This window comes from Bos taurus, chromosome 26 (assembly GCF_002263795.3).
Source record: "Bos taurus isolate L1 Dominette 01449 registration number 42190680 breed Hereford chromosome 26, ARS-UCD2.0, whole genome shotgun sequence".
Classification (NCBI taxonomy): Eukaryota; Metazoa; Chordata; class Mammalia; order Artiodactyla; family Bovidae; genus Bos; species Bos taurus.
The window spans coordinates 20,159,247-20,182,786 of record NC_037353.1 but is presented as its reverse complement, the minus strand read 5'-3'; the positions used below and the strand labels follow the sequence as shown (position 1 = coordinate 20,182,786).

Sequence of the window (23,540 nt, the reverse complement as noted above, 5' to 3'; positions counted from 1 at the left end):
TGTGAAAGTTTAAAGGAGAAACAACTTTTTGCGGGGCTGCTGCAAACTTTGTTTGTAAAGAGCATGTGAGTGGCATGCCTTTGTCAAACTTTGGAAAAAATTCTAATAGCACACTCTAGTGTGAGAATCATGAAGGACTTGTGATGAACTAAGAACAGCAGTCTGCGTTACCTCCGTTTTCCTAAGGGTACGCAAGGCACATCTGCATTATATTGATTCAGATAAACTTGAATAAATCGAAGTGTATGTTTTTTTTTGTTTATGAATATTAGAAATAAAAAGATGCAATGTCTGATGGGCAATGAACATCTCACAGTTACTTTTGTAAGCTCCAAGTTAGGAAAATTTAAAAATTTTTTACAAACTTGCTGGCATTTCACCAGGAATTACTGAGTGGCAACCAAGTTGTTTTGCTTTTGAAAAAGCGCAAGTCTCTACTAACGTTCCATCTTGTAACTGGTGAAAAACCCAACAGCGTAGATGAAAGCCAGATTTAAATGTGACTTTGGAGAGCAGAAAAGAGGATTATGGGTTTCATAAGTATAGGCCCTATTTTTTGTTCTTGGATAGGTCATTAAGGAGGGAAAACTTTAAAGTGATTTATGGCTAATAAATCCTAAATTGGTTAGTAAAACTATGTTTAAGTTTAGATGTTTGGAAAGAACATATTTTTCTCCAAATTTCTTTAGTCTACCTCAGATGTACAAATGTACATGTGTATAGTATTTTCCAATTCAGTTGTTCTAACATTTTTCAGCATACATTAGAGAGGTCAAATCCTGTGTTCTTTAAGGTGGCATAGAAAGAGCTTAGGGTAATTCTAATCCTAAACTGTGCATCCAGAGTGTGGCTTGAAGGCATATTATCTTTGAAAACACAAATGCTCTATTGAGTTCAATGGAATCTTTTCTAATTCTCAGTAACATAATCCCTTTGGATGTTTATTCACAGTTCAAACTGTTGGAATCAACATTGTCAACTTTTACCCTGACAACTTGCTTACTTTCTACTAAACAAACTTACCCTAGAGAAGAGCCTCTTTCCTGCTCTCACTTCTCCCAAGCTGCTTCAAAGAGCCCTCAGGCATTTTCCACATTTTTCACCCAAATGCCTGTGCAGAGGTGGTACCTTGCTGCAGACAGAGCATTTGGTGTGCCCTGGTTTGTTTACATGAAAGTTCGAAAGGTTTTGGTTCCAGGTGTTGGGAAGAGATGGAGTCATTTCGTTTTAGCACCAGTGGTAAAACTATTTTAATATCTTTTAACTAACTCTTTGATTTTACACAGTGTGGTTTTCTAATTGTTATGAAGTTTAATCCTTGATTTCTTGTATAAATTTTGAGAACATGGTCTCCAGACAGCTAAACATAATATTTAAACATAACTAAACTAACTTTTGTAAATATTTCCCTTTTCGGTGATGAATGTATATTGGTAAGGAGGGTGAGGTTGAAGGGGCAGAGACCTCTCAAATGAAGTGACTTTCTTTACCAACATGTTCAGAACACCTACCCTAGGATTTCTGCTTGGTGATGTTTCACTTATTTTGTATAACTGTGGAATAATGTTTGAAATGTCTGCGATGAAAGTTTGTGGGAATAGGATGAGGAAACTGGGCCTCCAAAATCTCAGAAATAGATCACTCAACCTCTCTCCCCAACTGTTTACAGAATTTCATGTATATGGGTAGCAGTGTATGATAATTGTTTCCTGCTAGTGGTCAGTTATTGGTATAGTCTTTATTTTTAAATTGGACAACTAAGATAACAGTAGAGGAAAAAATTAATAAAGTGATTCAAATGTCAGTATAGTAAGAAATTAATAAAGTGATGGAAATGACAGCTGCTTAAAAGTGTACTAAAAATGATGGCTATTGCCCCTACCTCACAAATAAGCCCTCATTCTTAGGTATTCCATCTTAGTTGATCATACTGACAGCGTTGAGATGAGGTATGCCCTCATATTCTGCATTCTAGCTCACGATCTCTCTTAAACAGCCATCCCTCAGATGACGGCAGATGATATTCTAGCTCTGAGGATCTTCTAAACAACCTTACGGTCCTAGTGACAACTCAGTCAATAGAAACAAGTAGACCTCATTATATTTTTTAAAAAATGGATTGTATTTTTGCCTGATGCTAAACATGTCTTAATATCTTCATGTGAATGATTTACATGGTATGGGAAATAATGTTAGCCTTAGCTAATCTAGAAGGTTTTTGAAGTAAACTCTTAAGGTTGTATGAAGGTGATGGAGGAATTCCAGGAGAACTTCAGTGATAGAACTGTTTTAAATATGCTGTATTCTTTCACACTAACTCTCCAACACATGCGTGTAATCTTGTCCTGTATTATCCTGTAGCTTCTTGAATCTGAGAGTATTAAATATCACTGTGCATGTTACTTAAGGAGTGATAAATGAAAGTGAAAGTTTGGTAGGTGACTTTAAGAAAGAGTAGGAATCATAACTTCTGTATCTTTGTGCTTTCATGATTCTTAATGTGATAATTTTCAGTGTTTGTTGAAAATGTTCTGCTGTATACACAATGAATAAATTCACTCAAAGACTACTTCTTAAGGGTTGATTTGGATGTCTGTTAAGTTTGAATAGGTTCACATATATTATTTGTCTCCCTTCCCTTGGCAAACCCCTCTCTTTTAAGGTGTAAATTGAACTTTTGTGGCAGATGCCTGTACTATAATTAAATCAAAACAGAAAATAAAAAGTTAAAAGCCAGCCTTAAGGGGCAATATACTTTCTAGGATTTTTTTTAGAACATAAATTCACAGAAGGCAAGGAATATCATATTTGTGCAAATATGCATATTGTGCTGCATTCTACATGGTGAGTAGAACATAGTGAATGATCCTGAAATGAAGTCAACTTTTGAAAAATTAATGTTGTAAAGTCATCTAGTCAACTCTCATTTCCAGGCAGCCTGAAATATGTAGCCCTTATAAATGGATGGCATTCGTCAAGATGCTTTCCAAAATTCTTTTTTGAGGACACTTGTCATGTTATTGTCTGGTACTGTAGGTTTTGTACTTCTTCTTTCAGTAATTAGATTTCAAAGTAGACTGGAATTCCTATGGTTAGCTTTACTGTATTACTGTGAAAATGAATTGAGCAAAAGAAGCTCATACTTCCCTGTTATGGTCAATCTTTCTAACTTCAGCCGAGCAAAGGGCTCAAATAAGTGGAATGAAAATTGTCCTTTCAGTTTTCAAAGGACAGGATCCAGATCTGTTTAATTATTTGCATTATACAGTGTAGTACTGAGGGCTTCCCAGGTGGTGCTAGTGGTAAAGAACCTACCTGCCAGTTCAGGAGATGTGAAATGTGGGGTCAGCCCCTGGTGGAAGATCCTTTGGAGGAGGACAGAGCAACCCACTTCAGTATTCTTGCCTGGAGAATCCCATGGCTAGAGGAGCCTGGCAGGCTACAGTCCATAGAATCTCAAAGAGTCAGACATGACTGAAGAGACTGAGCACACATGCAAGCATGAATATTTCATAGTTGTTTAATTGATCTTCTATTGCTAGGCATCAGAGGCGTCTCTAATTTTTAGTGATTATAAATAATGTTGTGATGAACAGCATTGCATATATATCTTTGTGCAGTGCCTGTGAGTATGAGTGCTATGTCAAAGGAATGCACATTTAAATTTTTGATGCATTTAGTAAGTTGACTTTCAGAAAGGTCATGCTGGTTTATACAGTGTATGAGATAACTCATCTTGTCTTTGCTCATACTGATTATTTTCCAATCTTTTATCTGTGTTACTGTAATAGTGATTGGTATTGCATTTTTTTTTGTAAGTGCAAATTGTAATTTTTTTAATATAAATTTATTTATTTTAATTGGAGGCTAATTACTTTACAATATTGTATTGGTTTTGCCATACATCAACATGAAATTACATTTCATTGGTTTACCAGTGAGGTTAATAATCTTTTTACATTCAGTTCAGTTCAGTTCAGTCGCTCAGCCGTGTCTAACTCCTTGCCACCCCATGAATCGCAGCACGCCAGGCCTCCCTGTCCATCACAAACTCCCGGAGTTCACTCAGACTCAAGTCCATCAAGTCAGTGATGCCATCCAGCCATACATTGGTTGCCATTTTTATTTCTTCTGTGAATTGTACATTTCTTTAGCCTATGTTTTTAATTGAGTTGTTGGTCAATTTATTATTGAATAATAAGGTCATTTTTTATATTAGGGATATTAATCTTTTGTTATGCATATTGCCAAAAAATGTATTCTTGGACTTTTAAAATTTATCTTTGTCATATATATGACTAAGGGACTAATGCTTTCTTTTACTTTCACTAAGAATAGTTTAGTTGTTTTTTCATTTTGTTTTATTTTTTTTCTCTCTCCCTTCCTCTGTGTTTATCCTGACAGGCTAACAGTTTGAGGATTGTCTCTATCCTGCCCTTCGTGTTCCTACTCTAGAACTAGGTATTATAATGGTGTTTGGTTCTACTCTGTAATGCTATTGGGGATGTTGTACATCTAGTTCCGGGGCAGCATAACCTGCCTGAGTTAAGTACTTTGCTTTTTTCTTGGTGCTATTTTTGGGAATCTTTGCCTTGGAGTGTGTCAGAACTAGAGGAATAGTGTTCTGTTCTTGTATTTGAATAATAAGATAATGAGTGTGGAGTTACTTCCTAGTAAGAGATTTGTTTCACCTTTTTATAAATGAAGGAATCACTGTGGTCCCTTGGTATAGAAATGTGTAAATGGTTAGGCAGCTTTTAATTCTACCTCGTGTATTGATTCAGCATGTGAGTTTTGAAATCAGATAGTCTGAGTTTGATTCTGGAACAGCTACTTAACAGCTCCGTTAACTTGGGAAGTTTTTTTATCCTCTGTTTAGCTTTAATTTCCTCAAATCATTGTATCTTACATACTTCAGAGACTTGTTTGAAGATTAAATGAGGTTTTGTACATAATTCCTTAGCGTAGTGCCTGAAACAGTAAATATTCACTAAATGTTAGATTTTATTATTGTGATTAATCTTACAATGTTTTCAAATGCACATATTACTCTTGGGTGACTTTGTTGCTTTTGTGGTACTGAAATCTCTCTGCTTTAAGATGTCAGTTGACACAGTATGGTAAGATAAAACTAATCAGAAACAGTTTTGAACTCTGCTGTTAATTTATGGTAGTTTCATGATAAATCTCCTACCACTCTGAACCTTAGATTCTTAGTTGTCTACGATGTGTGTAATAATTAGTAAAATAAAGCATGAGTCACTATGTCCCCTGGAAAATGAAAGTCTGAAAATGTGTCATATATGGGAAGCTGTGTTCAGAATGTCTTGATCAAGCGTTTTGAGTTCTTTGAAAGCATGATACTAACTAGATGAATATTAGTTGGTATTAGAATTATTCCTGAATATCTGAAAATGCAGCTCTGAGGATGAGCAGAACATCAATTAGATGGTATTTTACATATTAAAATGAGCCCAGTGCTATTATCAAAACAGTGAAATGTCTGCATAAAAGTCAGTGGCCATACATAAGTGCATAGTCATGAAGTTATGTAGCACATGATTAGAAGTTCCCCTTTTCTCCAGCTCTTTTTGGTTTTAAGTACAAATATACATACTCTGTTGCTTGTAAGTCCTTATATGAACTATTACATAAGTGAAGATTCTTTTTGAACTCAATTCTTACTACTATATTCAACAGACACAAATTACATTTCAGTAAATGTGATCAGGAAAAAAAGGTAACATAGGAGAAAAGGATATAATTGCAAAAACTGTTCATTTTGTACATTACCACCATTGTACTGACAATAGTACAGAGAATCACTAAAGAATATATATATTTTTAAAGTGGTCACATTCTGCTTCTCTCAGAAGTAAACTTGGGAGCATTGATTGATTTCTGTCCCAAGTTGGTAGAATCTTTGTCTTTATGAATCACAGAGTGAACGTCCTCTTTTTCAGGAGTCTTTGTTAAGAGACTTGAGGAGATGATGATTACTTCCTGCTTTTCACCCATATTCTGTAAAAGATGATGTTGGAAGGAGTCCTTTGAATTTATTTATACATTAGCTCTCCTGTTTTCTTACTATGAGAAGCAGTTTCTCATAGGTTCCTTCATTTAGGTTGATGGCATCACATCAAAGCATAATTAAATAAAAGCAACTTTTTTGGATGGTGAATTAAGTGTGGATAGCCCTCTGCAAGTCTGGTTGAATCCAACAGTGAAGTTTAGTGAATTTAGGTCAGTGATCTCTAAGGTCCAGGTAGGTGTGGCAAAGGATGTATAGGCACTTCAGGATATGTATGAAGAAATCCATCGAGTCAAGATTTTCTGATTACTAGACAGTTAACTTGTCAGAAGATTATTAATTTTATACATTTTAAAATTCTGAGAATAGGGTGAGAATTTTCCTATTTGAGAGTAACTGACAATGTTCCATCATCTGTTAGTTTAAGCATATTTAAACATATTGCAGTTCAGTGTGCACAGCCAAGTGGACTTAAAGGGACTTTTGAAAAGAAACATAATTAAATATAATTCTATTAATAATAATGCCAGCATGAAGCAACAGCAAGAAAATTGAAAAACTGAGAGTTCACCTTTTAGTAAAAACTTTGTCAGCCACAGAATGCAGTAAACATGATCTGGCAATATACTGTCCAAAAAAATGCCTGAATTATCAAGAAGACTATTTGAAAATCAAATTTGCATGTTATTTTTAATAATATGTGTTATTGAAAGTTTATATAATGCCCAGAAATTATTATTAATACTATTTTAAGAATAGGAGCAAAAAGGTGTTTGAATCATTGTTAAAAAAAACACACAAAAAACATTGCTGATGAATTTGAAATTTCTATTTTGATCTATGTTTTATAATGTAACTAAAATATTACTGCAATTGGTGCATAAGTAGTATATGTATGTATCACATATATGTAATTTTATGTTACATATGGATTGTTTATGATAAAAATATTTTACTGGTATGAAATAAAAAAATTTAGGGACCAGAAACCTGTGAAGTCCTCTGTTCCTCATAGCAGTATAGGAGACTAGATATGAATAGGAACCTTAGGGTTAAACAGACCTAGGATTTAATCCGGAGAAGGCAATGGCACCCCACTCCAATACTCTTGCCTGGAAAATCTGATGGACAGAGGAGCCTGGTAGGCTGCAGTCCATGGGGTCACAAAGAGTCGGACACGACTGAGCGACTTCACTTTCACTTTTCACTTTCATGCATTGGAGAAGGAAATGGCAACCCACTCCTGTGTTCTTGCCTGGAGAATCCCAGGGACAGGGGAGCCTGGTGGGCTGCCGTCTATGGGGTCGCACAGAGTCGGACATGACTGAAGTGACTTAGTAGCAGCAGGATTTAATCGTGCACTTACCATGTACTAGTGTGAACTAGGGTAAATTGCTTAATTTCATTCCCATTTGTAAAATAGAGAAAATAATATCTTACATAGTTTGTGAGGACTGGATTAATTTAATGTTATAAGTTCTTAATACAGAGCCATATGCTCAATGAATGTTAATTTTTGTTGTTATTATTTTAATTATTGTATTATTAATAAAGAGATTGTCCTTTTGGGAATCTTTCATAAATAAGCTTATGTCTAAGGTACTGTCACAATGCACAGTGAGAGGAACTAAATAGATTCCAAAAGAAGTAAGTCCTTGAGTTTTATGATTATTGTCAGAAGTAAAGTTTTCTGTGCATTTGTTTTGTGTGTGTTGTGTGTGTGTGTGTATAAGGGTCTAGATTTTGGAGGAAGTAGAGAGTTTATTGTGAGATTATAATTGTGAGATTATATACATGAACACACTTGCCCACTTGCCACACTTCTTCCCCAGAGCAGCTCTTTTCTCTGTTAGGGTTCTAAAGAAGAGAAATGCAGCTATTCTATAGTTTCTTTAGTCTTTGGATCATTTCCTTTGAATGTAATGACCTCAGCTGTTGTAGGTTACATGTTCCTTTTCATAGTATGAAGAAAAGTTGCAGATTTGCAGGTAAAGGTTTACACATAATCTGGGTAAGTGTGGAAGTAAGACCCCATGAATCGCAGCACGCCAGGTCTCCCTGTCCATCACCAACTCACAGAGTTCACTCAGACTCACATCCATTGAGTCAGTGATTGCCATCCAGCCATCTCATCCTCTGTCATCCCCTTCTCCTCCTGCCCCCAATCCCTCCCAGCATCAGAGTCTTTTCCAATGAGTCAAATCTTTGCATGAGGTGGCCAAAGTACTGGAGTTTCAGCTTTAGCATCATTCCTTCCAAAGAAATCCCAGGGCAGGAAATGATAAATTATACTATGCAGGGGAAAATAGCATTTTGTTCATTTGAACAGACATTTGATTGTCCTGTGACTTATGTTGTAAAATATATTGCTGTTACAGTGATTGATAGATGGTACATTGGGGAGAAGATGTCAGAATTGAGAGATCTGGATTTCTTTTTGCTTTATGTGTGTCCTTGGGGCAAGCTTCAGCTTTCTCATTCATAAATTTAGAATTATAGTATCTGCCTTTTGTCAATATTTTTTCAGCCTGTGTCTGAACACCTATCATTAGTTAGAACCACGCTAACCATGGGATCTCTGACGCTGGGAGGGATTGGGGGCAGGAGGAGAAGGTGACGACAGAGGATGAGATGGCTGGATGGCATCACTGACTTGATGGACGTGGGTCTGAGTGAACTCTGGGAGTTGGTGATGGACAGGGAGGCCTGGTGTGCTGCGATTCATGGGGTCGCAAAGAGTCGGATGACTGAGCGACTGAACTGAACTGAACCATGGGATCTGTGGATGATAAGACATGTTCTGATTCCTGCGCTCCCTGGAAATGTAGTCCAATAAGAAGATAAACCGGCAGACAATTATGGCTCACTGTGGTTAGGTTTATATTAAAGGAATAGGAGTGTGAGTTGACCTAGGAGAATCAGAGGGGCTTTTATGAAGGAAATGGTGCTAATGATCTCTAAGTTTCCTACTTTTATTTTAAAATTCTGGTTAGTGTGTGCTTCAGAAATTAAGGATTCTTTTGCAAACTGAAAGGGATTGGGACAGGAGGAGTTTTCTTCAAATTTGTTGATAGCCTTGATGCCTTCAAAAATAATTTAATCCATTTGAGTTTATTTTTGTGTATGATTTTACAGACTGTCTTAATTTCATTCTTTTACATATGGTTGTCCAGTTTTCCCAGCACCATTTACTGAAGAGACTTGTCTTTTCTTCATTATATTGTCTTGCCTCCTTAGTCTTAGATTAATTGACCATAGGAAAGTTAAAGTGAAAGTGAAGTCGCTCAGTCCTGTCCAACTCTTTGCAACTCCATGGACTATAGCCTACCATGCTTCTCTGTCCATGGGATTTTTCCAGGCAAGAGTACTGGAGTGGGCTGCCATTTCCTTCTCCAGAGGATTTTCCTGACCCAATGATCGAACCTGACTCTCCCGCATTGTAGGCAGATGCTTTACTGTCTGAGCCACCAGGGAAGGTGTATGGGTTAATTTCTGGGCTTTCCTTCCTGTTTCTTTGATCCATGTATCTGTTTTTGTGCCAGTATCATACTGTTTTGATTACTTTAGCTTTTTAGTATAGTCTGAAGTCAAGAGAGCCTGATTCCTTCAGCTCCATTTTTCTTTTTTAAGATTATTTTGGCTATTCAGGGTCTTTTGTGTCTCCCTACGAATTTTAAAAACTAAAAACTTTTTTCTAGTTCTGTGAAAAATGACACTGGTAATTTGAAAGACCTAAATAAATATAACAGATACTGTAAAACTCTTAGAGGAAAACAGGTAGAACATACTTTGACAGAAATTGCAGCAATATCTTTCTTGTTTCATCTTTTAGAGTAATAGAAATAAAAACAAAAATAAACAAATGGGACCTAATTAAACTCAAAAATTTTTGCACAGAAATAGAAACCATAAACAAAATGAAAAGGCAACCCACAGGATGGGAGAAAGTGTTTGCAATGATGCAACTGAAAAGGGATTAATCTCCAAAATTTACAAACAGTTTGTTGGGGATTTTCTCCCCGGGACTTGGAAGCGACGAACCTGAAAGAAGGACACTTGGACAGTCTCTTGCAAGGACTGACAAGTTTATTTCTGCAGTCAAGCTTTTTTATAGAAGCAGGAAAAAAGAGCTTAAAGTATGCGGCCAGCAGAGTGCATACGGAGTTAACACCTAATCAGTAGAAACATTTCAAGGACAGCACGCTCTAAATGACTCATGGGCTTCTCCCACAACCTGCTCTCACAAGTAACATCCCTATTTATTATTAACTCTTGGCGCCGAGCATAACCAAAGGCAGGAGATGTCTTTCTGTCCATAGTGCAAAGCCGAGTACTTCTGGCCCTTCGCCATTTTCCCAAGGACTTTCTCCTTTTACGGCTATTTTGCACTACACTTCCCAACACAGTTCATGCAGCTCAGTATTAAAAAAAACGAACAACTCAGTCAAAAAATGGGGCAGAAGACCTAAACAGACCTTTCTCCAAAGAAGACATACAGATGGTCAACAGGCACATGAAGATGTTCATTATCTTTAATTACTCGAGAAATGCAAATTAGTACTACAATGAGGTATCACCTCACATCAGTCAGAATGGCCATCATCAAAAAGTCTACAAACAATAAATGCTGGAGAGGGTGTGGAGAAAAGAGAACCCTCCTACACTGTTGGTAGGAATGTAAACCAGTAATAGCCACTATGGAAAACAGTATGGAGGTCCCTCAAAAGGCTAAAAAATAGAACTACTATGATCCAACCATTCTAAGTGAAATATGTCAGGCAGAGAAAGACAAATATGATATTGCTTATATGCAAAATCTAAAATAAATGATACAAATGAACCTATTTACAGAACAGAAACAGACTCACAGACATAGGAAACACACTTACGGTTACCAAAGTGGGAAGGAGGGAGGGATAAATTGGAGTTTGGGATTGACATATATGCACTACTATATTTAAGATTGATAACCAAAAAAACCCAACTATATAGCACAGGGAGCTCTGCTCAATATGCTGCAATAACCTAAATGGGCGAAGAATTTGAAAAAGGATAGATCTGTGTGTATGTGTGGGTTTCTCTGGTGGCTCTGCTGGTAAAGAATCTGCCTGCAATGCAGGAGATCTGGGTTTGCTTCTTGGGTTGGGAAGATCCTCTGGAGAAGGGAATGGCTACCCACTCCAGTATTCTGGCCTGGAGGATTCCATGGACAGAGGAGCCTGGTGGGCTACTTTAGTCCATGGGTTGCAGAGTTGGATTACTGAGTGACTTTCACTTTCACTTCATGTATATGTATAGCTGAATCATTTTGCTGTACACCTGAACTAACAAAACATTGTAAATCAACTACAGTCCAGTGTAAAATAAAAATTAAAAGGAATAGTTTATAGATAACATATCTTATTTTTTGTACACTAAGATTAGAGATATTACATGTAGGTACCTGTAGATATCATTTAGAATTAAAATTATTGAGCAACTTGGAGGATCTCAGTCTTTCTTCATTCTTGTTCTTTTTTCCTTACCTCTTTGTTTTGCTTGATTGAGGACATACATTAGGGCAGCACCCTCTGCTTTCTCTCTTCAAGTTTTTTTAAGTTTGACTTAAAAAATTTTTTAAATGGGAGGATAATTGCTCTATAATATTGTGTTGGTTTCTGCCATACAATGTGAATTAGTCATAGCTATATATATATATATATATATCCCCTCCCTCTTGAGTCTCCCTCTTATCCCACCCTCATCCCTCCTCTCTAGGTCATCACAGAACACCAGGCTGGGCTGTCACCAGAGAATATTAATTGGTGAGAACTCTCCCAAAGGCCTCCAAGTCAACACTAAGACCTGACTGCACAAAAGGCCAGCAAGCTCCCGTTCCCTTCAAGTTTTAATCCACCCTTATGGTTTGAACTGTCAGTAGAGGTTGAACTGTCCAATCCATTAATAAAGGAGACAGAATAAAAATATCATTTTTATTGTCATCAGAATTCAAGTGGGTCTGATTTGGGCCCTGTAGGTTATAAAATTTTATTTGCCCCCATTTAGACAAAGGATACAAAATTAGAAACTCAAAATTACACACAAAAGTTTATATGGAAAGGCAAGAGACTCAGAATAGCCAGTACAATACTGAGTTAAGAACAAAGTTGAGGACAGATACCATCTGACCTCAAAACTTATTATAAAGCTACAATAATCAAAATAATGTAGTATTGGTGAAAGAATAAATAAATTAGATAATGAGATAGAATAGAAAGCCCAGAAATAGACCCATACAAATGTAGTCAATTGTTTGTTGACAAAGGAGAAAAGGAAATTCAATGGATAATCGTTGGTCTTTTCAATATACTGAGCTGAAACAATTGGACATCCATCCAGTGTAGAAACAGACCCTTCACTTTTCACAAAAGTCAACTCAATGAATCATAAACTTAAATGTAAAATGCTAAACTATGAAACTTCTAGAAGATAATACAGAAGAAAATCTAGGTTACCTTAGGTTTTGTCATGAGTTTTCAGATATATCAAAAGCATGATCCCTGAAATAAAAAATTGAAATTTGAACTCAAAAGTTTCTGTCCTTTGAAAGACATTGTTAAGATAATGACTGTGTTGGTTCAGAACTATTCTGAATTCTTATTTTTAATTTGGAATAATATAAAATGATGTTTTATGTTTGTCCCGTCAGAAATTATTTTCCCTTTCTCCTTGTGATAATTATTACAAAAGGAAAGTTGCTGATCCTTTAAAAAAGTATTAGAAATTTCTATTTTATGAAAGGGAAAAAAATGACCAATAAGGAAGACTTTAATGATGCTTTTAATGAATCTTTTGAATAATTTTAATAGGATCATTTGGCTTCCCAATCCATTAATAAAGGAGAGACAGAATAAAAATATCATTTTTCTTATAAACAATTCAAGTAAAATGTTTATTTTATGCCTTGCTTTCAATTGCCAATTTCTCTTTACCCTGAGCATATTTTCTCAAGATTACTATTTTCTCAATGCATTTTGTGAAAACATATAAATTCTCATATAGATGAGTCTCACTTCCATAAATCTTCCCCTTTCCATTGCACTGAACCCATACTTTATGTTGGAAGAGAGGAGGAGGCTTATTATTCTGTGCTCTTAACGCAAGGACATGGTATACTTGTCAAGCATGGAGCTTTTGCACATACACCCTGAGGAGTCGTTACCATATTTGTGCTATGGCTGCCACTCCCATCTCTTCAGAGAGGAATTTGGGCTGGAGAGCTGACCAGGAGCTGAGAATGCAATTTCCTTTCAAGTGAACCTAGTTGAATGAAGATTATGTGCTAAGTAGGAAATAGTCCAGGAAGCCAGTGTCAAGGAGCATGGGTTTTTCCTTTAAAATATCTTCAAGATTATATTCTCTTAGCAGGAGGAACCCCCAAACTAACACCCTTGTGTTTTTGAGTTAAATAATTCTATTTATGATGTTTTAGAGATGTTTACTGGTGACAGACTAATTTGCTAGCATATGAGTTCTGGAGAACAAATTGGTCTACCTTCCTGAAAGCTTTAAAAAATAGTTTTAAAAATTTATTGAATTATAGTTGACTTATAATGTTATAATAAGTTTCAAGTGTACAACATAGTGATTCCTAATTTTATAGATTACAAACCATAAAAAGTTATTATAAAATATTGACAAAATGCCTTGTGTTGTACAATACATTCTTGTGACTTATTTATAACTGCTAGTTTATACCTTTTAATTCCTTTCACCTATGTTGCCCATCTCTTTATCCCTTTCCCCACTGTGGTAATCACTAGTTTGTTCTCTGTATCTCTGAGTCTGTTTCTGTTTTGTTGTATTTATACATTTGTCTTGTTTTTAGATTCCACATATAAGCTATAACATACACTACTTGTCTTTCTTTATCTGACGTATTTCATTAAGCATAATACTTGCATGTCTCTCCATGTTGTTGCAAATGGCAAGATTTCATTCTTTTTTATGGTTGAGTAATATTCCATCATGTGGACATACTACATCTTCTTTATCTATTCGTCTGTTGATGGGCACTTAGGTTGCTTCCATGTCTTGGTTATTGTAAGTAATGCTGCTGTGGTTAGTGGGATGCATATGTCTTTTTGAATTAAAGTTTTCCTTTTCTTTGATAAATACCAAGCGGGTGGAAATGCTGGATTGTATTACAGATTTTTTAATTTACTTTCCCCTTGTCCCTGTCACATTACTGTCTCCAGATCTGTATTTTGTCATACTCCATATGAGTAAAATAGCAGAACCTGGTTTCTGTGGGACCTCACACAACCAGTGCCATCTGGTAGTGATGTTTACTTTTATTTTTTCTAATTTAATTGTCTTATCTGTGATGATTCTACTTTTTCATGTCCTGGCTTTCCAGTGTATGGAAAAGAAAATTTTTTCTGTCATCATCAACCTCTTAGTAGAATAAGTGAATGGGAGAAGAATAGAGCCCATGCTAGTTATGAAGATAAACTACATTCTGGAGTATTTGGGGGATATTGAATTCTACTAGTTTTGTTCTATTTTTTTTTCCCTTGAGAAGAAATGGCAGTAAGTAGCCAGCCTCACATAGCACAAGAGATTCCTGTTTAGCATTATCATTCCATACCATTTTTGTTTGGAAAATAATCCATTCCACTCTGTGCCAGTTGGGAATGACTCTTGTTTGCCTGGCTGAAGTCATCATTCCAGCATTTGGTACTCTAGGCAAGAATTCCAAGAAGCTCATAAAAGGCTATCCAGATAAACAGTTTTCCAAATTAAATTTATTGCTGAAAGTGTTGTTAGGAATCAGACCAGGCTTGCAATGTTACAGGTAAGTAAACTGAGGCTACTTGTTCAAGGTCACGTAGTTGCCTATGCTATGCTATGCTAAGTCACTTCAGTCGTGTCCGACTCTGTGTGACCCCATAGCCGGCAGCCACCAGCCTCCCCCGTCCCTGGGATTCTCCAGGTAAGAACACTGGAGTGGGTTGCCATTTCCTTTTCCAATGCATGAAAGTGAAAAGTGAAAGCGAAGTCGCTCAGTCGTGTCCAACTCTTAGCGACCCCATGGACTGCAGCCTACCAGGCTCCTCCATCCATGGGATTTTCCAGGCAAAAGTACTGGAGTGGGGTGCCATTGAGGTAGGACTAAAATTCAGGCTTTGGATTTTTGGGTTCATTGCTATTTTCACTACACTTCAAAATACTTTCTCTCCTGGAAATTAAATAACTTCTGTCCAATTGGAAAAAATTATGCAATTAAAGAATTAATTCACATATGTACTCCAGAAGTTTTATTGAGGGCTGCTTTGACTAGTGTAGAAGTAGACACACAGTATGGAGGTAAATACTTTTAGCCACAGATGAGCCAACTGTCAGTCTGTTGGTACAACTGACAGATCCTTGACAACACAAGGAGGCTAAATGCTCTCTCTCAGATGTGGTGATCCAGAGTACTCTACCTGTGAATAGGGAAGTGGACCTTTTGCCTGAGTCTTGAAGGAAGGATATGAACTGTAAAATGCATGATAGGATGCAGGTTAACTTTATTGAAAATGTGACATCATTTAACCCTTTGTGGCCTACTAAGACTTCGAGTCCCTGTAGTAAAGGCATCACTTACAAGAGCATCCAATTTAAGAAACCACTTCAGACTGAGAGGATTAAGGCTATAGGATAAATCCAAGAGGGACTTTTAAAATTCTCTTTAGGTATTTTATTTTAGAGGGCTGGGTGGTAATTGCTACTAGGATTATTTTTTAGGGTAAATGATTAGATTTTAGGCATAGATAATGGAGAAAAACAATATTCTTCAGTTGTATGTTTGTATTTTTAATAGAATTATAATAGTTTACCTAGGTGAGAATACAAATTAGCCATGAAATATATATAGAGACTTTAGAAGAAAGAGATTTCTAAATTTGAGGGGTGTACATATCATGTTACTAAAATAAAGTACTTTTCCCCTTCTAATCAGAGTCTCTCTTTCTTACTTATGGGTTGCTACACATCACTTTCAGTTTACCCTCTCTTTTTAGTTGATGCCTATTACTCCACAGTTGCCAAATTCATGTTTTGTACTTTTCTGCTAATCTCTCTGAACACAAGTAAGCTTTTAACAGACTCTCAGATACTCTCAGCATAGGTCTGTTTTCCATGTCTGTTTTTGTATCTCTGTATTTCTTTGTTCTCAGCTGTTTCCTTTCTTATAGCTCAAAATGACAGTATTTTCTTTTCATTAGCTCTAAACTATCTCATAAAGAGGAGACATGCAATGTCATTGTCTACTTCAACTGTTTAGAATTTCATCTAGAGAGTAATATAGTTTGTTATATTTTATAGGAGTTGTTGTATTTTAGTCACTAAGTCGTGTCAGACTCTTTGCAACCCCACGGACTGCAGCACACCGGGCTCGCCTGTCCTTCACTCTCTCCCGGAGTTTGCTCAAATTCATGTCCATTGAGTTGGTGATGCTCTCTAACTATCTCATCTTCTGCTGCCTTCTTCTCCTTTTGCCTTCAATCTTTCCCAATATTAGGGTCTTTTCCACTGAATAGGCTCTTCACATCAGGTGGCCAAAGTACTGGGGCTTTAACTTCAGCATCAGGAGTTCCATATTTTTATGTCTTGTTTGAAAAAGCAAAATAGATTTAAGCTAATTAAGAAGTCTACTTACAGGTAGTCTTTTCTTATTTCTTGATGTAATATGAACATTTGCGGAAGTCTAGTGAGATGCCTTCTTAGAAAAATGAGTCCAGTGGATCCTTAGTGTTCATTTTTTTCCCTTTTCTCATTCTAAGAAAACCAGACAAGTTCAGTGTGCAAGTCCCTGGGAGATATGTATTGAATGTTCATCCAGAAGTTTCATGACAATTCCAACAATATTCTGTTGTGACTTTGAGCAGTCTTTTATCAATCAATCACTTTTTAACTGAAAATCAAATGTATAAAGGTACAGTGCTGGGAGCCATGGAGAAAAAGAAGTTAAGTATGTATTCTTGATTTCCAGAGTAGCTAAAACAAAGTGTTAAATATTCATTTAAGAATAAGCACCAATATGAAACATCATTTAAAATGACAAAGTTAATCACAAATGTGAAATTAAATTGTTACAGTTTATGTTTAGTGTTGGTTGGGGTCAAGGAGGACATGGTTGTCGAGGAAGACATGGTTCCTTTGGGAAAGGAGTCTATGAGAGAGCAGTAACTCATTTTCTAAATTAGCTGAGAAATGGCAAAGGGCTAGAAAACCAATAACAGAAAATTAAAAAAAAATTATAGTGGCAGAATAGAAACTGATCAGTATATAAAAGTATAGTTAACCTTTCAGAACTGATTATTCTGTTTAAAGGAAAGTTTAAATAGCCTGTTTCAAAAGATGCCTAGACTATTATCAGATTAATGTCACAGAAAAGAACATGGAACATGATCTAGAAAAATTAGTGAAGATTAGCAAATTCTTAAAACATAGGAGTCAGAAAGGCCAGCAGGACTAGAATTCTGATGTTAATATAAACAGTAGGGGTTTGAAAATAACTTTTTAAAGTCTCAGCTTCCTCAGCTATAAAATGGGGAGTTTCATAGATTACTGTGAAGGTTAAGTAATATGCATGCTTAGGGATTGGGGCTTTCCTGGTGGCTCAGATGGTAAAGAATCCTCCTGCAGTGTGGGAGATCTGGGTTTGATCCCTGGGTTGGGAAGATCCCCTGGAGGACGGCATGACAACCCACTCCAGTATTCTTGTTTGGAGAGTCCCCATGGACAGAGGAGCCTGGTGGGCTACAGTCCATGGGGTTGCAAAAAGTTGGACACAACTGAGCGAAGGGGACGGCAGAGGATGAGATGGCTGGATGGCATCACCGGCTCGATGGACATGAGTTTGGGTAGACTCTGGGAGCTGGTGATGGACAGGGAGGCCTGGTATGCTGAGATTCATGGGGTCGCAAAGAGTTGGACACGACTGAGGGACTGAATTGAACTGAACTGAGCAATTGAGTACCACACAGCATAGAAAATCTTAGGGCTTAGCACAGTGCCTAGTTCATAGTAAAACCCTCAAATAAATGGTAACCATTATAAATTTCGTATAACCAAAGCTTAGAAAAAATAGAAGGGGTTTAAAACATAATATTATTTTTAAAAATTTGCACTGTTTTCTCATATTTTAAAATCAGAATTGTTCTTATATCAGGTTATGAAAACCCAGGCACTTCAGTTAACTGATGCAGTTTTTAAAAAATGATTGGGGCACTTCCCTGTTGGTCTAGTCTCTACAACTCTGTGCTCTCAATGCAGGGCCTGGGTTCAATCCCTGGTCAGAGCACTAGTTCCCATGGGCTGCAACTGAGTTTGCAGGCTGCAACTAAAGATCTCACATACCATAGCTAAAGATTCCACATAACATAAGTAAAAAAAGATCTTGAACGCTGCAACTTTAGATTTGACACAGCCATATAATTAGATAAATAAATACTAAAAAGAATTTTAAAATATAGAAATTATAAACCAGAAATTAGTTACAGAAAGAAAAGTGGGAAAAAAATGTAAACATTTGGAGACTATATAACTTGCTACTAAAAAGCTGATGGAACAATGAAGGAATCAAAGAAAATCAGAAAGTACCTCAAAAACAATGAAAACAAAAACATTAAAGGAATTTGAAAAAGAACAAACAAAGTTCAAAGTCAACAGAAGGCAGGGAATAATAAAGATTAAAGAAGAAACAGAGATAAAAACCAAACAGAAAAAAAATCAATGAAACCAAGAGCCTTTCTTTGAAAAGATAAAATTGTTAAGCCTTTAACTAGGCTTAAAAGATCAAAATAAACTAAGAAGTGAAAAGAGGAGAAATTACAACTGATATTATAGAGATGCAAAGAAATAAGAGAATAAAGTTACATGCCAACAAATTGGACATTTTAGAAAAAAGGGATAAATTTCTCGAAACATGCAGTCTTCTAATACTGAAGAAGGAAGAAATAGATAACCTGAACAGGTTGATCACTAGTAGTGAAATTGGATTAGTAATCAAAAAACTCCCAGCAAAGAAAAGTTCAGAACTAGATGACTTTACAGAAGAATTCTACAAACAGATAAAGAAGAGCTAAATACCTATTTGCAAATTTTCCAAAAATTGAAGAGGAGGGAACATTTTCAAATTCATTCTATGAGGCCACTATTGCGTGCATGTGTGCTCAGTCTTTCAGTCGTGTCCAAGTCTTTGCAACCCCATGAACTGCAGCCTGTCAGGCTCCTCTGTCCATGGAGTTTTCCGGGCAAGAATACTGGAGTGGGTTGCCACTTCCTACTCCAGGCTATCTTCCCAACCCAGGGACTGAACCTGCATCTCCTGTGTCTATTGCATTGGCAGGCAAATTCTTTACCACTGAGCCACCTGGGAAGGCCTGAGACCGTTATTACCCTGATACCAAAACTAGGCAAATACACTACAGTAAAAGAAAGTTACAGGCCAGTATCCTCGGTGAATATATATGCAAAATCCTCAACAAAATCCTCAGCAAGCCAAATTCAGCAATATATAAAAAGGATCATACAATGTGATCAAGAGGGTTTTATTTCTGTGATGTAAGGATGGTTCAATATTTGTAAATCAATGTGATACAGACCTTAACAAAAGGAAAGATACAAATCACATGATCATCTCTATAGATTTAGTAAAAGTATTTGACAATATTCAACATCCATTCGTGATAAAAACTCTCACCAGCATTGGTACAGAGGGAACATATCTCAACATAATAAAGGCCATTTATGACAGATTCACAGCTAACATCAAATTTATCAATGAAAAGCTGGAAGTTTTCCTCTAAAATGAAGAAAAGGACAAGAGTGTCTACTTTTGCTACTTCTATTTAGCATAGTATTAGAAGTTCTAGCCACAGCAATCAGAAAATGAAAAGAAGTAAAAGGCATTCAATTGGAAGGGAAGTAATATATCACTATTGACAGATGACATGATAACCCTAAATTCTCCATTAAAAGCATCTTAGAACTAATCAAGGAATTCAGTGAAGTTGAAGGATACAGGATTAATATAGAGAAATCTGTTGCTTTTCTATATACTAATAATGAGTTATCAGGAAGAGAAACCATCTCATTTAAAATCACAACAAAAAGAATAAAATACCTAGGAATTAACTTCACCAAGGAGGTGAAGGTCCTATACTCTGAAAACTATAAAACACTGATGAAACAAATTAAAGATGACACAAACAGATGTAAAAATATTCCTTATTCATGTATTGGAAGAATTAATATTGTTAAAATGTCCATACTATCTGAAGCAATCTATGGATTTCAGAAAAATATCTTATTATATCACTTATATGTAGTATCTAAAAAAACGATGCAAATGAACTTACTTACAAACAGAAATAGACTCACAGATTTAGAGAGCAAACTTAGAATTACCAGGGGGAAGGGTTGGGGGAAGGGATAGTTAGTGAATTTGGGATTGACATGTGCATACTGCAATATTTAAAATGGGTAAGTAACAGGGACCTACTGTATAGCACAGAGAACTCCATTCAGTGTTATGTAACTATCTAAATGGAAAAAGAATTGGAAAAAGAATAGCTACATGTATATGTATAGCTGAATCACTTTGCTGTACACATGAATTAACACATTGTTAATCAACTGTAGTCCAATATAAAATAAAAAGAGAAAAAAAGAAGTTGGGTGTAAAAGTGCACACTGTATGATTCAATTTATATGAAACTCTAGGAAAACAGATTTAGTTTACAGTGACAAAAAAATTAGATGCTTGGGTGCTTGGGTGGGGATAAAGTGATTGGCAAGGAAGGTGCTAAAGAAACTTTTTGGGGTGATGAAAATGTTTTATATCTTTATGAGGAATGTAGTTATATGGGCATACCTTTGTCAAATTTTATCAAACTGTATAATTAAAATGGGTGCATTTAATGTAATTTCTACCTCAATATTTTGAAATAAGTTCTAAATAATAATGCAGTCTCTATCAAATACCTATGACATTTTTCACAAAATTAAAACAAATAACCCTAAAATTTATATGTGGTTTCTATTTATACCACAGAAGACCCTGAATAGCCAAAGCAATGTTGAGAAAAACAATGCTGGAGGTATCATCTCCCTGATTTCAAACTGTAGTACAAAGCTACAATAATCAACACAGTATGTTACTGGCACAAAAACAGAACACACATCAGTGGAACAGGATGGAGAGCCCAGAAATAATCCATACAGTTCAGTTCAGTTGCTCAGTCGTGTCCGACTCTTTGCGACCCCATGAATCGCAGCACGCCAGGCCTCCCTGTTCATCACCAACTCCCGGAGTTCACTCAAACTCATGTCCATCGAGCCGGTGATGCCATCCAGTCATCTCATCCTCTGTTGTCCCCTTCTCCTCCTGCCTCCAATCCCTCCCAGCATCAGAGTCTTTGCCAATGAGTCAACTCTTCGCATGAGGTGGCCAAAGTACTGGAGTTTCAGCTTTAGCATCACTCCTTCCAAAGAAATCCCAGGACTGATCTCCTTTAGAATGGACTGGTTGGATCTCCTTGCAGTCCAAGGGACTCTCAAGAGTCTTCTCCAACACCACAGTTCAAAAGCATCAATTCTTCGGCGCTCAGCCTTTTTCACAGTCCAACTCTCACATCCATACATGACCACAGGAAGAACCATAGCCTTGACTAGACGGACCTTTGTTGGCAAAGTAATGTCTCTGCTTTTCAATATGCTATCTAGGTTGGTCATAACTTTCCTTCCAAAGAGTAAGCGTCTTTTAATTTCATGGCTGCAATCACCATCTGCAGTGATTTTGGAGCCCTCAAAAAATAAAGTCTGACACTGCTTCCACTGTTTTCCCATCTATTTCCCATGAAGTGATGGGACCAGATGCCATGATCTTAATTTTCTGAATGTTGAGCTTTAAGCCAACTTTTTGACTCTCTTCTTTCACTTTCAACACGAGGCTTTTTAGTTCCTCTTCACTTTCTGCCATAAGGGTGGTGTCATCTGCATATCTGAGGTTATTGATATTTCTCCCGGCAATCCTGATTCCAGCTTGTGCTTCTTCCAGTCCAACGTTTCTCATGATGTACTCTGCATTTATGGTCAATTAATCTATGACAAAGGAGGCAAGACAGTATGATGGAAAAAACACAGTCTCTTCAGTAAGTGGTGTTTGGAAAACTGGACAATTACATGCAAAAGAATGAAATTAAAACATTTTCATACCATATACAAAAGTAAGCTCAAAATGGATTGAAGACCTAAATGTAAGACCAGAAATCGCAAACCTTCTAGTGGAAAACACAGGCAGAACACTCTTTGACATAAATTGTGGCAGTATTTTTTTTGGATCTATCTCCCAAGATAAAAGAAAGAAAGTGAAAATAAACAAATGTGACTAAATTAAACTTAAAAGATTTTGAACAGCCAAAGAAACTATCACCAGATCAAAAAGACAATATACTGAATAAGAGAGAATATTTGCAAATAATATGAGTGATAACAGGTTAATATCCAATATATATAAATAACTCATACAACTCCATGTTAAAAAAGCAAACAAAGGCTTCCCTGATGGCTCAGAGGTAAAAAATACCTCTTGTCAATGCAGAGGACATGGGTTCAGTTGGTTCTTGGTCCGGGAAGATCCTATGTGCTATGGGACAACTAATCCTAGGCACAACTACTGACTCAGTGCTCTAGATCCTGTGAGCTGTAGTTACTGAGCCTTAAATACTTATCTTAGTAAAGAAAGAATGAAAATCAGTGTACTAAATACTTAACTCAAAAAATTCAAGAAAGGAAAATATATATATTAATATTAGTATGTATTTACATAAATAAATTAAAAAAGAAACAAGAAGCAAAAGTGATTATCTTAGAGATGGACACAGGTAGGGGAATAGGATGAATAAAAGATTGAAAGGGAAACTCTATATGCCATTTTATGATGTTTTGCATCTTAAACTTTGTGAATGTATAACTTATTCAAAAGTTTGAAGAAAATTTAAAAGTTGGTGTTATTCTTTTTTCAGGAAGATATTCTCATGTAAAAATTCTACAACTATGATGAACAACTAGAGTATAGGTCTGAGAGAGGAATTCTTGAGAGGTGGAAAGGGCTGTACTTTTTAAGAATCATCCTTCTTGGAGAATTAAATAATTCAGTTTGCATGCCAAATGTATATTATATAATTTAAGAGTCTTAGAAGTCAACAAATCTCACTGGAACCATGAAAACATTTATTTTTTGACTGCCTGCTATGTCCTAGGTATGTTGTTTCTAAGTGTTAAAACAACCTTGCAGAAATTGATGGTGATATCTTCAGTTTACATCCTGTGAAAATGTGGCATAGAGGAGCTAAAGGACCCAAGCTGGCTTCAATGTTTGACGTGTGTGCTAAGTCGCTTGAGTTGTGTCCGACTCTTTGCAATGCTGTGGACTGTAGCCCACCAGGCTCCTCTGTCCATGGGATTCTCCAGGCAAGAA

General features: G+C 36.3%; 1 protein-coding gene across 9 annotated transcripts in view; it reads left to right on the top strand.

Moving 5' to 3' along the window:
- HPSE2 (heparanase 2 (inactive)) overlaps positions 1-23,540 on the top strand; it is a 720,379-nt gene that overhangs the window by 75,297 nt on the left and 621,542 nt on the right. The window lies entirely within an intron of this gene.